We start from the raw sequence: 13,690 nt of genomic DNA, 5'->3' as shown, positions 1-13,690 counted from the left end.
CCTTTGAATGAAATAGTTGATATTGTTTTTCAGTATTCTAGCTTCATCTCCTTCAGTACCAATTAGTTTGAAAAGAACCAGGGAAAAAGGATATATATGCAGACATTTGTCACACACTGTATTTATCAGTTGTATGGCATTCATATCAAATGTACACCTCTATATTTAGAGTTATGCATAATGGATAAACAAAAAATGCATCCAGATACCTAACATGCACGGTAGTATATCTAGAATTTACACATTCGGTGGATCAAGAAAATATATAATGTGCATTTAAATAGGTGTTGCACTGTTCAGTGGCAGAATATTCTCAGAAACAGGCAGCTAGGTAGCACTCTCTTTTAGTAATAAGCACTTAAAAGCCAAGTGAGAACTATTTTGTATTGCTTAAAAGATGCACATCATAGTAGCCTTTATTTAAATGTTTGTGTGCAAAAGAACTTTATTATATTACACATTTGGCATGCATAACGGAACATTAGTATTTATATGCCGAAAAATAAATATGTTTAGACATATTTGCAGAAAACATTACACACGTACAAAATGTATTAGATATGCACGTGTACACACCATAGGTCAATAGGCTAATGTGGAACACAGACCATAGCAATGTGTGACAAACAGTCAAAATGTGGAACACCCTATTTTCGCACTGCGCAAAAAGCCTACCTTGACCATGGTCATGGCCTTTCAACCAAAATATACCATATGTAAGTCTTGCAGACACAGACATTTACATGTACACACACAGATGCAGAAGCAGAAAGACAGTGGCTCACTGATATAGAAAAACCCAAACACACACACACACACACACACACACGTACACATCCTTGTCATACCTCTCAACTGCCCAGAATTTTGCAGAATGCCCACATTTTTGCCTCATATTTTTGGTCTGTTCCTCATAAAACATGTAGTTTTCTGGCAAATTGCAGAGGAATGAAATAATAAAATAATGACAGAAATGTCCGTTTCAGACATCATATCCTTCAGAACATGTATGATAACACAAAACCTGTTATTCTAGCAACTTTCTAAGTTTATAATAGCAATATCTTAAAAAAATTGCTATTTTTGTGGCTTTCTCACCACATTATGTTTGCTTTTTGACTTTGTCCAGATTTTTTACTCTAGGAGGTTGAGAAGTATGTAAGAAGTGCTCAGATATAAAGGGGAATAAAAGGAACTAACACAAAAATAGTTAATTTTTTACATATTTATTCTGTGGAATTTAGTGCAATAACACAACAAAAAAGTGTATTGTGTACTGCAGGAAAAAGTAATAATAATAAAAAAAATACTCTACTTGTTCCTAAGAAATAATACTGGCCGAATAGTATTATCTTGCTTCTTAGTGGAAAAAAGTATGTCACTGAAAAGGTCATGATGAGAAGAAGCACATCGATACCTCTCAACTGTCCAGATTTTTGCCTCATATTTTTATAGTCTATTCCTCATAAAGTTTGTGGTTTTCTGGCAAATCACTGAGAATTTAATTCATTAAACATAGATCGCAACCTGCTAATAGACCAATGTGGAACACAGACCATACCTCAGTCACTTCCACTGTCATGAGTTACTGTACTCATTTTATATTGTTTATTGGTGTGATTTACCACCAGACCATACCACCAGATGAATTCGGCTTCCTGCACACCCAGCCCTGTGTCCTTTGCAGTCCATCTTAGTCCTGTAGGTATAGCAATGCAGACAGTAACATTATAAATCAAGAGAAACAGCTGGAATTACTTTGTGCTATGCCTGGTCATCTTTACAGTTAGACAGTTGCCAGACTATGTTTCATGCTGATACAGAAACTCATCCTCCCCCCTCCCTGACTCATATCTGACTTCCTCCCACATTTCTAATGTGTGTTCTCTTTACTTAACCTTAACACGTGCATCAATCTCCATAATTCATATTCAGTCAGAGGAATATTCAAAAAATGAGTTAATTAATCCAACGCACACACACAAACATATGTTGACATGTACAAATTCACACAAGCAGACATACTTTCTGTATCATAGGTTGGTACGAGGCTATCGGCCGTAGGGCCTATACAAGCATAGCCATAACAGTTCCCCAGCTATTTCTACCCAGGACATTTACTTCCTTGGTCCCCTGTCTAGCAGGGTGACTGACGTGATCCCCAGGGTGAATTTCCTATCTCCCATCCAGTCGTCAAGGTTCCTTTTAAAGAGGGCCAAAGAGGCACTCTGTTTGACATGTATGGGCAGTCTATTCCAGAGTATGGGGAGTCTCTGGGACAGGAACCTATCCCTCCAGCATGTTTTGTTCATTGTGATGACCAGGTTTAGATCCCTGGAGTATGTGGCTCTGAGGGACTGGGATTTCTTTAAGTGTAGCATGTCCAACAGCTCTGGGTTTGACATGGCCTTGTATGTTAAGCAGAGATCATCTCTGAGTAGACGATATGCGACAAAGTATAGCGGGAGTTTTTTTTAGATGGTCAGCATAAGGCATCTGCTTTAGGGCTATGATTTTTTTAGTGAGGTATTTCTGCGGCCTTTCCAACTGTTGCAGGTGTCTTGTGAGGTACATACCAAACGGGGCATTGTACTCTATAATGGGTCTAATGAGGGATGAGTACAGTGGGAAAATGGCCTCCTTTTTTCTGGATGAAAAGCCCTTAGTGATGAGATGTGCCACATAGAAGTATTTCCTGACTGTATGGGGATGTGGTTATCAAAGGTGAGACCACTGTCCACCTGTGTCCCTAAGTCCCTTATCACACTTTCAGTGTTTAGTGCACTGCCACTTATGTGGTAATTCATGGGTACATGTTTTTTCCCAAAGGGGATAAATATACATTTCTTGGCACTGAGCTTGAGCCCATGACTCTGGCACCAAGCATCTGTCTCTGTAAGACCCTTTTGAAGAATATCCACATCGCTTGGGGATTCGATAATGGCTCCCAGTTTGCAGTCATCTGTGAACTTTGTTTGCCAGAGTCCCTTGGTGTTGGGCTGTACTTTAGAGAAGTAGATGCCAAACAAGAGCGGTACCAGGACTGAACCCTGTGGTACTCCACTTGTCACTTGTCTGGAGCTGGATTTGGATTTGGCTACTTTTACATTGTGGGTTCTGTCAGTAAGCCAGTTTGTGACCCATCGAGTGACGTAGGGATTAATGCTCAGCTTAGTAAGTTTATCTATGATTCCAGAGTGGGGGATGGTGTCATAAGCCTTGACAATGTCCAGGTAGGCTTTGTGGACCATCTTACCCTCGTCCACGGCTCTGGAGACTGACTCGAAGAAGTCAATCAGGTTGAGGAGACAAGATCGGCCCTTCACAAAACCAGAGTGGGTGGGGTCCAGTGTTTGAAGGTTGCCAATGTCTTTGCTTATAAGTTCCATGATAATGCATTCCATGGCTTTGCAGATCAGGCTCGTCAGGCTGATGGGACGATAGGTCCTGGGGTCCAAGGTAGATCCCCCCCTTTGTGGAGTGGGATAACTGTAGCTGTCCGCCACTCATTGGGCACGAAGCCTGAGGTGGGGCTATAATTAAACATGACACTTAGGTGAGGTGCAGTTCATTTTGTAGTTCGTGTAGTACACAGCCCAGGATGTTGTCTGGTCCCATGGATACTGTAGTCTTAGCTTTGGAGAGTGCATTTTTTACTTGTGCGGCCGTGATTGCCGGTATTTGGCAATCTTTTGGTATTGAGATGGGCCCTTTACGGGGTGAAAGGGAGGTGACATTGGCACTAAATCTACCTGCCAGGACACTGGCAATATCCTTGGGATCAATATATTTAGTGCCATTCTGTTTTAGCTCAGAGCAGATCTGAGCATTACCATTAAGATTCTTGACATGACTATAGAATGCCTTGTTTGTCTTTGGAATCTTTGGCAATTTTTATTTTCATAACTAGCTTTGGAGGATTTTATGAGGGATCTCAGCTTCTTACTGAGGCTGGTAAGGGAGTTTTTGTATCCTGGGATTTTCCTTTTTTCTGCATTCTTTTCATTCCGTTAAAAATATTGGTGAATTTATCAATTGTTTTATTGACAACAAATGTCATCATCATACTTTTCTTATTTATTATCAGTTGCTAACCGGCTTAGTGAACTGCTCAACAGACCTTTTTTATCCATGTCTTAGATCAACAGACACATACAGCATCCTTCAAAAAATTCATGGTAACTAAAACCTTTTATTCTAGCAACTTTCTAAGTTTAAAAGAGCAGTATTTTAAATTTTTACTCATTTTGGGCAGTTGCCCCCTCATTGTGTTTGACTTTGTCCAGAATTATTGTGCTAAGTGGTTGAGAGGTATGGCTTAACATTGAGACATTTTTGCCTGTACCCACAAAAATCAAGACTCGTGTGTGTGTGTGTGTGTGTGTGTGTGTGTGTGTGTGTGTGTGTGTGTGTGTGTGTGTTTTTCCCTTCAGGTTACAAATCCTTTTAGACTCTTCCCCACCACATACCTCAAAATCCTTATTTTCTCATTGTTGCTAGTGCTTCCACCTCCCTCACTGTTACTCAAAACCAGCATTCTACTAAAACTCAACATTTTCATTCTATTCTGAATGAACCCACTTCATCAATATTCACAGTACAATAACAAAGTCTTTTTATCCTTCTTTTTGTATAGCTGCACGCATGTGTGTATATGAGACCGAGGCTGGGTAGGGGTTGGTACGTCTGCTAAGCAAACTACTCATTTCCCCCGACAAACTAATTATCTCTTTTTATTTCATGAGGAGGTCCTCAATATCCTTGTGAAGCCACCATGCAATGATGCCAAAGTCAGTGAATTCATAATTTAGGATCTTTGATTGGCTCCCATCCTCAGGAACAGTTACTTGATTGGATCTTATACTGCAATGTCGATTGGCTGTAATTCCAGTATATGAGCCCAATCAAAAAACGTGTAGCACAACCAACGCTGTTCAATGTGGAACACTGGAACAGCTATTTGATTAGTTTGTATACAGCAATGCCGACTGGCAGTAATTGTGGTATACGGACCAATCAAAAGCCATTTAGCAGAGCCAAAGCTGTTCAGTGTGGAACGGCGAAACATTGGGTTCATTTATGGGTGAATGCGAAGCATTCCGCGTAATCTGGAGCACTTTTCTGCTCGAGTACACAGTTTATGTTCATCATTCTCACTGCTGCAGTAGCCATTAAGCTACATGGGTTGTTTCCTTGTTTCCTGCCTAAAAAACAACTACTGGCCAGTTTCAAAAAGCTCTGCCCCCCCCTTCACTCTGACTACTGACTGGCTAATCCCAAAGACGGAAATCAGAAGTCAGAGAGAAGCTTTCTTCAGTGCTTTCTTGCTTTCTTGAGAAGAAGCATCTCTAAACCTGCACAGAAACAGCAATTGATTAAGGACTTAATTTCTGGCACACTAGTCCCCATTGTGGAACTCTTTCACTCAGCAATGATTGCCCTTTTAAGAACAATAGCAATTTATCTGTTCTTTTTTTTTTAAACTAAAAGTGGTATTTCCCTGTTAAGAATCATGATATTTTTTGCAGTATCGGACATTTCCTGTCAGGGACCACTATTGTTTGCTTAGAGTGTTTATTATGGTATCTGAGGCTAACTCTGTGAAAAACTGTGTACTACTTGTATAATCTTTGAATTTTGTGGGACAGAAAAGTTTACTGATGAATGGTTGGGAAATCGTGTGTTAGTGTTTTGCTTATGCTCATTTCTTAACAACCTACCTTTCATTTTGATTCTGTCAGTTTGTGAGCGAGTGTTTGTACAGTACTTAGGGAAATTCTATTCTACTTTTATTTTTATAACCTAAGGGAATTGAGAAAGTGTTGTTAGTGTAAGTATGCTGCTTGTGAACATTCAGTGACAAATTACTTGCTGACCGACTCACTTCAGCAACGCTTACCACTTTTGGTACTTCTCCAGTTACATCGTAGAAACTCATTTCATTTTGACTAGCTGTTCTTCCCCTGTACCTAGAAAGAAAAAGTCACTTACCAAGGAGTCCTTACCATTGCAGCTTACTCAGTCTATGCCTCAGTTGATAGTGGGTGAGCCTGCAGTTGCCATTCATTGTTCCTCAAACCACTCACATGCCTGTCTGTCTTCCTCTGTTGTAATCTGACATGGGTATGGGAGAACCATTTTCTCTAGGTCTGAGAGATTCTCCAGAAGATTCTTCTCCGGGTAACCAAAGCAAGAGACCATTAGACTGTGCAGACATCCCTCCTTCAAGTCAGTCCACTTCTGCTTGAACTCGCATTAGGAAAAAACAAAAAGTTAAACACTGTTCTTCTGAGGAAGTTATTGCTATTAAAAAAATAGTTCCTTATCTTGGCTAGACAGGTACTGTAAGCAGTTAATCCTGGTATGCAGACATTCATAGGTGGACATTCCCTAGCAGATTATTCCTGAGGAAACAGGGTCTGATGATTCTGATTTTGACAGAGATGGGACTTCTCCTGTGGATTCCCAAGCCCAACTTTCTGATTGTGAGGAAAACTTTAATTCTTACACTCCTATGGAGGAATTTTCTTTTAATCAGACCAGGATGAATGCAGTATTTTTATGGGAACAAACAGAAGTTCTCCCTGAAATTAGGAGATATTGTGATCTGTTACAAATGGATACACCTCAGTCCTGTCAAGTCTCTTATATACTGTGCCAGCTATGGAGGATGTCTTGAATGCTGCCAGTACTCATCTTGATACTTAAATTCCTAAAAATGCAGATAAGCTGTATAAGGTACCTCAGGCTAATAAATTTCTTTCTGCACCTTAGGTCAGATCCAGCTGCTATTTCAAGTGTATCTCATGCTGGCAGCAGATTGGTGCTCAATAGCAACCCTTTATCTGGTAATAAGGAGGGTAAAATGACAGACTGTATAGGTAAGAGAATGTCTTCTTCCACCTTTGTCTTCAGAATTCTGACTTACCAGACATATATGTGGAAATGTATGCTATGTTGTTTCGGCACTCTAAAGGAATTGGCTTCCACTACAGAAGAAAGCTGTTTGCCGAACTAAACTGTTTTTACCCTTTCTCAGGTATCCAAACATGCTTTGAAGCATGTGTATAATTGTGCAGACTCTATGTCAAGGGCAACTGCTACTGATACAGTGTTGAGAGAGAAGATACTCTTGGGTAAGTGACCAAAAGTTTGCTGATGAGGTAAAGACTGAAATCTTGGATTTATCTTTAGATAAGGAGGTACTGTTTGGCACTTCTGACACCCAGGTTCTCAAACAATATGATGAAAGAGAGAAATTAATTTTTGGAGGTTCTAATGTATTTCATGTTCCCCAATACAAATCTTATAGACTTCCCTCTTTCACTAAAAAGACAAAATAAACAAAACCAGTCCTTTTCTGGCAAACAGTGCAAAAAAAGAGAGAGATGGTTGGAGGCTAACGGTAATAAACAACTTTTCAGAAAAAGGGATGGAAAAACCAACAGTAAAGAATGACTATGCTAGCATTTCTTACTTTCTTCCCTCTCCTTCACCCCCCAGCCAATATTTCTACAGATCTGTCCCAGAAACTGGTCCTCAGCATTCCCCTTTGGCAAAAGATTATTTCAGACTCCTGGATGTTAAAATTGCTTAGGAGGGTTATAGATGATGCTGGATAAAGAAAATTCATTTCAGGAAATAAGTTCCAACCAGTCAAACCAAGCAGAATTGTTCCTGAGGTTCTTTAGTCTTTACACACCAAGGTATCATAGAACCTGTGCCTTTTAGTCAAAGGGGCAAAGGCTTAGATTCCAGATGTTTCTGTTATCAAAGAAAGATGCCTTTTGGATATCAGTACCAGATCTTTCATCCCCAAATCTGTATGTGAAATTTCCAGTGTTTAAAATGTTGATTGTACGGCGCCTCTTACATCTCATTCCTCAAATTAATTACTTGGTAATTCTAGACCTAAATGGTGCTTACTACCATAGCCATAAGTTTCAGGACATTTCTAAGGTTCTCTGTTTCTGGGTCACATTATCAGTTTACTGCATTACCCTTTGGCAATCTACAGCTCCAAGATTATTCACAAAATGTCTAACCCCAGTCATAGCTTATTGCAGACTAAATGACATTCATATCTTTCCTTATTTATACGACTTGCTTATCTTTGCAAAGTCTTTATCCAAATATTAGGAATCAGTAACATGGGTTATATCTGTTTGGCCAATATGGGCTTCCAGATAAATATTGCAAAATCCTCCTTGACTCTGTCTCATAGGATTGTATTTCTGGGATGCCTTATAGATTCATCTCTTTAAAAGGCCTTTTTAACACTCCAATCAGTCTCAGACTTCTACAAGAAAATTTCTCAGGATCCTAGGTTTCATGGCTTCCATGATTCTCGTGATACCTCTTGCCAAATTACACATGAGAAAGACACAGTGGTTTCTAAAAAAACACACATGGACCCAGTATTTACATTCTGTGGAGTATCATATTCCTGTTTTGGGCTGTATAAAACAGGAATTGCATTGGTGATGACAATAACTTCAACTGAACTTAGGTTTCCCTTTTTCTCCTCTGACCCCAAACCTGTCTCTCACCACAGCTGTATCATATTTTGCTTGGTGAACATTTTCTAGAGAGATAAAAGGGCAAAGCCTATGGAATCCTTCAGACAGACCAAAGCACGTCAACTTAAAAGAGATATTGGTTGTGATCCACGCCTTGAAATCTCTCCATCACCTTTGGACCCCAGGACCTGTCCAAGTGATTACAGACAGTACCACAGTCATGTGGTATACAGTATAAACAAACAGGAAGATAGATGGTTGTACCCTCTACACATGCTGGCAGTGATAGCCCAGGATTTCACTCTTCAACATTTCCTAATCCTCCAAGAATCTTACATTCCATCAGAGCAGACAGTTTGAGAAGGACTGTACCTAACTTCTGGCTGAAAGTATTAACATCTTTACAAGAAGATTTATCCCTGAGTAAGAACTACTTATATGAACACCCCAAACAGACACCAACCTGGATAACAACAGGAAAAAATGATACTTCTTAAGAGTGAACCTGCAAGCTATCCTAAAAACTTTAGGCTAATAACTTGCCTTCTGACAATGTATAAACTGCATACTGGAATTGATGCTGACAGAATTTGTAGTCATTTAGAAGAAAACTCAATCATGGCACTAGAACAAAAGGGTAACAAAAGAAAGTCATATGGAGCAAAGGATTATTTGTTGTTAAAGTCACAATTGAGAATCTAAAAAGGGGAAGACTCTAAGTATGGCATGGATAGATTGCAAAAAAACATTTGACAGCATCCCACATTCATGAATTAGATACACCTTACATTGATCACAGTGACCATGAAACAGTGGCAAACCATTTTGCATCTTACCCATGATGAAAGACAAATTATTATCCTAGGAATAAAAATTCAAAGGGGGATATTCCAGGGTGTAGAACAGTTTGTGTGTGTGCTGTATCTTTAAGAAGAATTTCAAGGACTGAATGTGCGTATAAATAGCACGCACATGCTAGCTTCAGTGCCATTTTGAGAGTGCAGCCAGAGAGTGAGCATATATGAATGTAATAGCTAGTTTGTATATAAGCTTATCTAAGTTAAAGTAATTAAGCCTCAATCCTGATGTGTTTGTACATAATAAAGCTGGTGAACAGAACCCACAAAGACCCATCTATTACAGCCTGACTAGACGAGTGACATGGTGTCAGAACTGGGATTCCAGAGACTGCTTTCCAGAGCTAAGAGGTACAGAGTTAACAGTGAAGGTAAAGTAAGAGAAACAAGCAGGGAAAAGGGCCAGAAAACAACCAAAAGTAATGAAAACTTGCACAAACAGTTTATTTTATAAAAAAGATAAAACAGAGCATTACAAGGGCACAAACTGCATTATTAAACAAGCGAAAGGCACAAAAGGGTTCATTAATTAAATGAAATGTTTAAAATTAAGATACTTGATAAAATGATTATCAGAAAAGCATATAAAGGGATATGGAATGACCTCAGAATTGCAAAACGAACATGTTTAAACCAAAACGGGCATGTTTAGTGTAAAATGAGCACAAGAAACGTACAATTGGGCATGAAAAGAGATGAAATGAGCAAAATGAATGTAAGGGCAAAAAAGGAAACATTAAACATAAATAAAGCAAGGTGACTGCATGTTTTTGGCAAAGTACTGTGTTTTGGCATAACTACTACTTCATGTTGTTTCAGGGCATAACTAAATATCTGAAGTTGTTGTTTTCATTTGATCTTCAACCTGAGGGACTCAGATCTGGCACGGATCTGACTTGGCTGTATACTCAAGCATCAGATCCAAAGTCCAAGTTCCTCCCCTACCCACAATGCCCCTTTCTCCCTTCTCCCCCAGATTTCATTTGCCGCTCAATTCGAACAGCACAGGCTTTCCATTGCTCCAAGCTCCAGAGTTGTAAGTGGTTTTCTTTTGTGTTTCTTCTCTTCTCTTTCTCTAGTTTCTATCTTTCTTTCCCCTACCTTCACTTCACGCGTCTCAGCGTCAGTCTCTATCCAAAAAAAAAAATCTTTCTTTTTCTATCTAGAGTGTGTGTGTGTGTGTGTGTGTGTGTGTGTGTGTGTGTGTGTGTGTGTGTGTGTGTGTGTATATATATACTTGGTCTTCCTGCCATGGCTGATATTCCTAAGCCAGGCTTTAGGAAGTGTACAGAGTGTGGGCATATGTTACCACCCTCCGATGCCCACACTCTGTACATGGTCTGTTTGGGAGTTGCCCATCTAGATTCCTCCTGCTCAATCTGCGCAGGCTTCAACCCCTGCACTTTGATCGACAGGAGGAATAAGCTTATTTTAAAGGGACTTCTCCTGCCTCCCACTGAGGCTTCTGCTTCTTCTTCCACCCCAGCTTCTGGGACTCAACCGCCTGCTAAGAAGCCCGGGGATAGAGAGAAAGGATGCTCCAAAGAGCAGATCGGCCTAGGAAGAGGTCTCCAGAGTGCTCTTCCTTGGCCAAGCCCCCATCTAATCCGTTCTGGATCCAAGCCGGAGTTCCCATCTGCTCCAGTCTGGACACTTCTCCCTGGAGACGGACACCTCTCAGGCTCGGTTCCCCATCACCACATTTCCTCAGCGCCATTCTAGGTCAGTGTGTGTAGCCTCTTCAGTCCAGTCCACTCAGTCTGTCTGAAGACAAGGTAGACAGGATGATGTTGACATTCCTTTGGGCCCAGATTCATCTGGGAGTCTTGCCTGCTGCATCCCCCACCGGGGCCAGGAGCATGCAGTCCACCTTACTCCCTATCTCTCCTTCTCAGTTCCGGCCTTTAGTTTCGGAGTCCTTGGGTCCGAGGTTCCTGGATGTTGAGGGGTCAGCATCGATGGTCCCTGGTACCTCGCTAACAAACATTGCCTTGAGTGGTTCGGCTCTGATGTTCTCTGTGCAGACCGACTCTCAGAGCCGTAGCCTCGGTGTTGGATCCGAGGGGATGGCATCAGTGTTGAGGTTTTCAGGGTAGTCCCTTCCCCTGGGGGCCTCAGCTCTGTGTCCCCCCTCAGTGCTGAGGGTGGCAGATCTGGCTTCGTCCCTGACCGTTCTGCCTTCAGCGGTCCTCTTGCCTGCAGCATTTAAGTTGGAGGAGATGGTCCTCTCGGATCTGTCAAGACCATTGACACTCTCGTCCTCAGATTCCACCATGGCTACATCTTTTTCTGGGCTGGAGTCTTCTGTCCTGCCTCCTCAGGGATAGCTTGCTGCCAGTTCACCCCAGGAGGTTCCAATCCTGGAACTCCCCAAAGCTTCCAAATCCTCCATAGAGCCTCCCCTCGAGGAGCACTTTCGGAAGCATGCGTGCAAGAGGAGGCACTTAGACTCCTGGCATCTCTCTCCAATGATACCGACTTGGAGGAAGGGGAGGCCCCGACCGATCACCCCCCAGAGGATGTTTCCTTTGAGGACATCATGGAGAGTGTGCACCAGTGCACTGGGCTATCTACTCTCAAGCCCAATCCTGATGAGTTGGTATTCCTGGAGGCAAGTGGCACAAGCCCTTCTACCTCCTGGGTGTCCCCCTTGCAGATCCATTAGTGGCTCTTATTTCCTCTAGGGCATGGAAGGAACTGGACACGGGTGAGCCTGTCCCCCAACACCCAGATAAGGTCCTAAGTGCCCTATCCATCAAGTCCCACTGGTCCAAGGGGTCCCAGTCGATGCCATAGTGGTTGCGGTGGCCATCAAGAAGGAGCTGGCTCAGGAGAGCTCCTCAGTCCACCCCCCCCAGATAGGGAGTCTCGGGCGATGGATCATTATGGGAAGCAGGCCTATGCTCCAGTCACTTTTGTGCTGTATAACCTGGCATGTCATCAGACTGCAGAGGGACCTGATCAAGGAGGTCATTGAGTCTGCCCCAGGTCCATGTCGGCAGAGGAGAAGAAGGTCTTTTCTCCCCTTATAGCCACCCTTACTTCTATTTTGAATATGTCCATGAGGCTTCTGTCACATGCTACTCAGCGTGCCTCGAGGGCTGCGTGGATGGGCGTGTCCATTAGGCAACACACATGGCTCCGCCTTTGTCCTTTTTCAGAGCCCTTCAAGGCGTGTTTCATGAATGCTCCCTTCGACGGTTCCACCTTGTTTGGAAAAACGGTTTGTGATATGTTAACCCAGAGCAAGAAGGATGGGAAGATCTTGTCTGTTGTCGGGATCTGCTTCTCCACTCCACAAAGATCCTTTTCAAGGAATCAATGTGAGGTCAAGAAACTGTGGTTCCAGAAGTCTCAGCATTCTTCCCAAGATGCTCAGGATACGTCTTCCCACTGGGGCAGAGGGGGATATGACAGGCGCTGCTGTTGTGGTAGAGGGGGCCAAAGAATCAAGGATCTAGGGATGCTTTCCCAGACAGACTCTTTCAGCAACCCTGAGGGATTGCCCAACTGCTCGTCTCTGGAGGCAGTCAGGGGAGGTGCCTATTTCTGCACCCAACAGCCTGGGAGTCCATTACAAATGATCGTTGGGTTCTGCAGATCATATCCAGAAGTTACTCTATCCCCTTTCTTCATCCCTCTGCTCCACCCAGGCACCTCCTGGATGTTCCACCCAGTCAACAGGAGGAAGCAGCCACAGAAATTGCCAGGCTGCTCGCAAAATGAGTCATCCAGCCCATCCTCCTAGACCAGTCCAGATCAGGCATTTATTCCAGATTCTTCTTGGTGCCAAAGAAAACCAGGGACTTACGACCCATTCTGGATCTGTCAACTCTGAACCTGTCCGTTGCCAAGACAGAGTTTTGGATGGCCACTGTTTAGTCCATTCTGCTCTTCCTGCAGATGAATGACTGGATGTGCTTGGTAGACCTCCAGGATGTGTACTACCACATCAAGATGGACAGGTGCTCCTGGAGGTTTCTCCACTTCCGGCTGGTAGCCAATCATTTTCAGTTCAGAGTACTCCCCTTTGGACTCAACACTGCCCCCCCCCGGGTGTTTACCAAAGTAATGGTGGTAGTGGCGGCTCACCTGGGCTGCCGGAATTAGAGGTCTTCCTCTACCTGGATGACTGGTTCCTCTCTGCACCCTCCAGGATTAGGCTAATACAGACCAGGGATTACCTTCTTCATCTAGTCCTGTCCCTGGATATTACCATGAATCTCAGCACGTCCCACTGGCACCAGTTCAGGTGTTGGATTTCATAAAGGCCCGACTAGACACTATAAAAGGCAAAGTTTCCTGCCTCCAGAC

At 42.5% G+C, this 13,690-nt stretch overlaps 1 protein-coding gene across 1 annotated transcript in view; it reads left to right on the top strand.

The window, feature by feature from the left end:
* Positions 1–13,690, top strand: part of EFCAB8 (EF-hand calcium binding domain 8) — a 3,728,836-nt gene that overhangs the window by 3,690,895 nt on the left and 24,251 nt on the right. The window lies entirely within an intron of this gene.

The sequence above is a fragment of the Protopterus annectens genome, chromosome 12.part0 (genome assembly GCF_019279795.1).
Source record: "Protopterus annectens isolate FY-2018-M chromosome 12.part0, PAN1.0, whole genome shotgun sequence".
NCBI classification, from domain to species: Eukaryota; Metazoa; Chordata; order Ceratodontiformes; family Protopteridae; genus Protopterus; species Protopterus annectens.
This window is presented reverse-complemented; position numbering and strand designations above follow the sequence as displayed.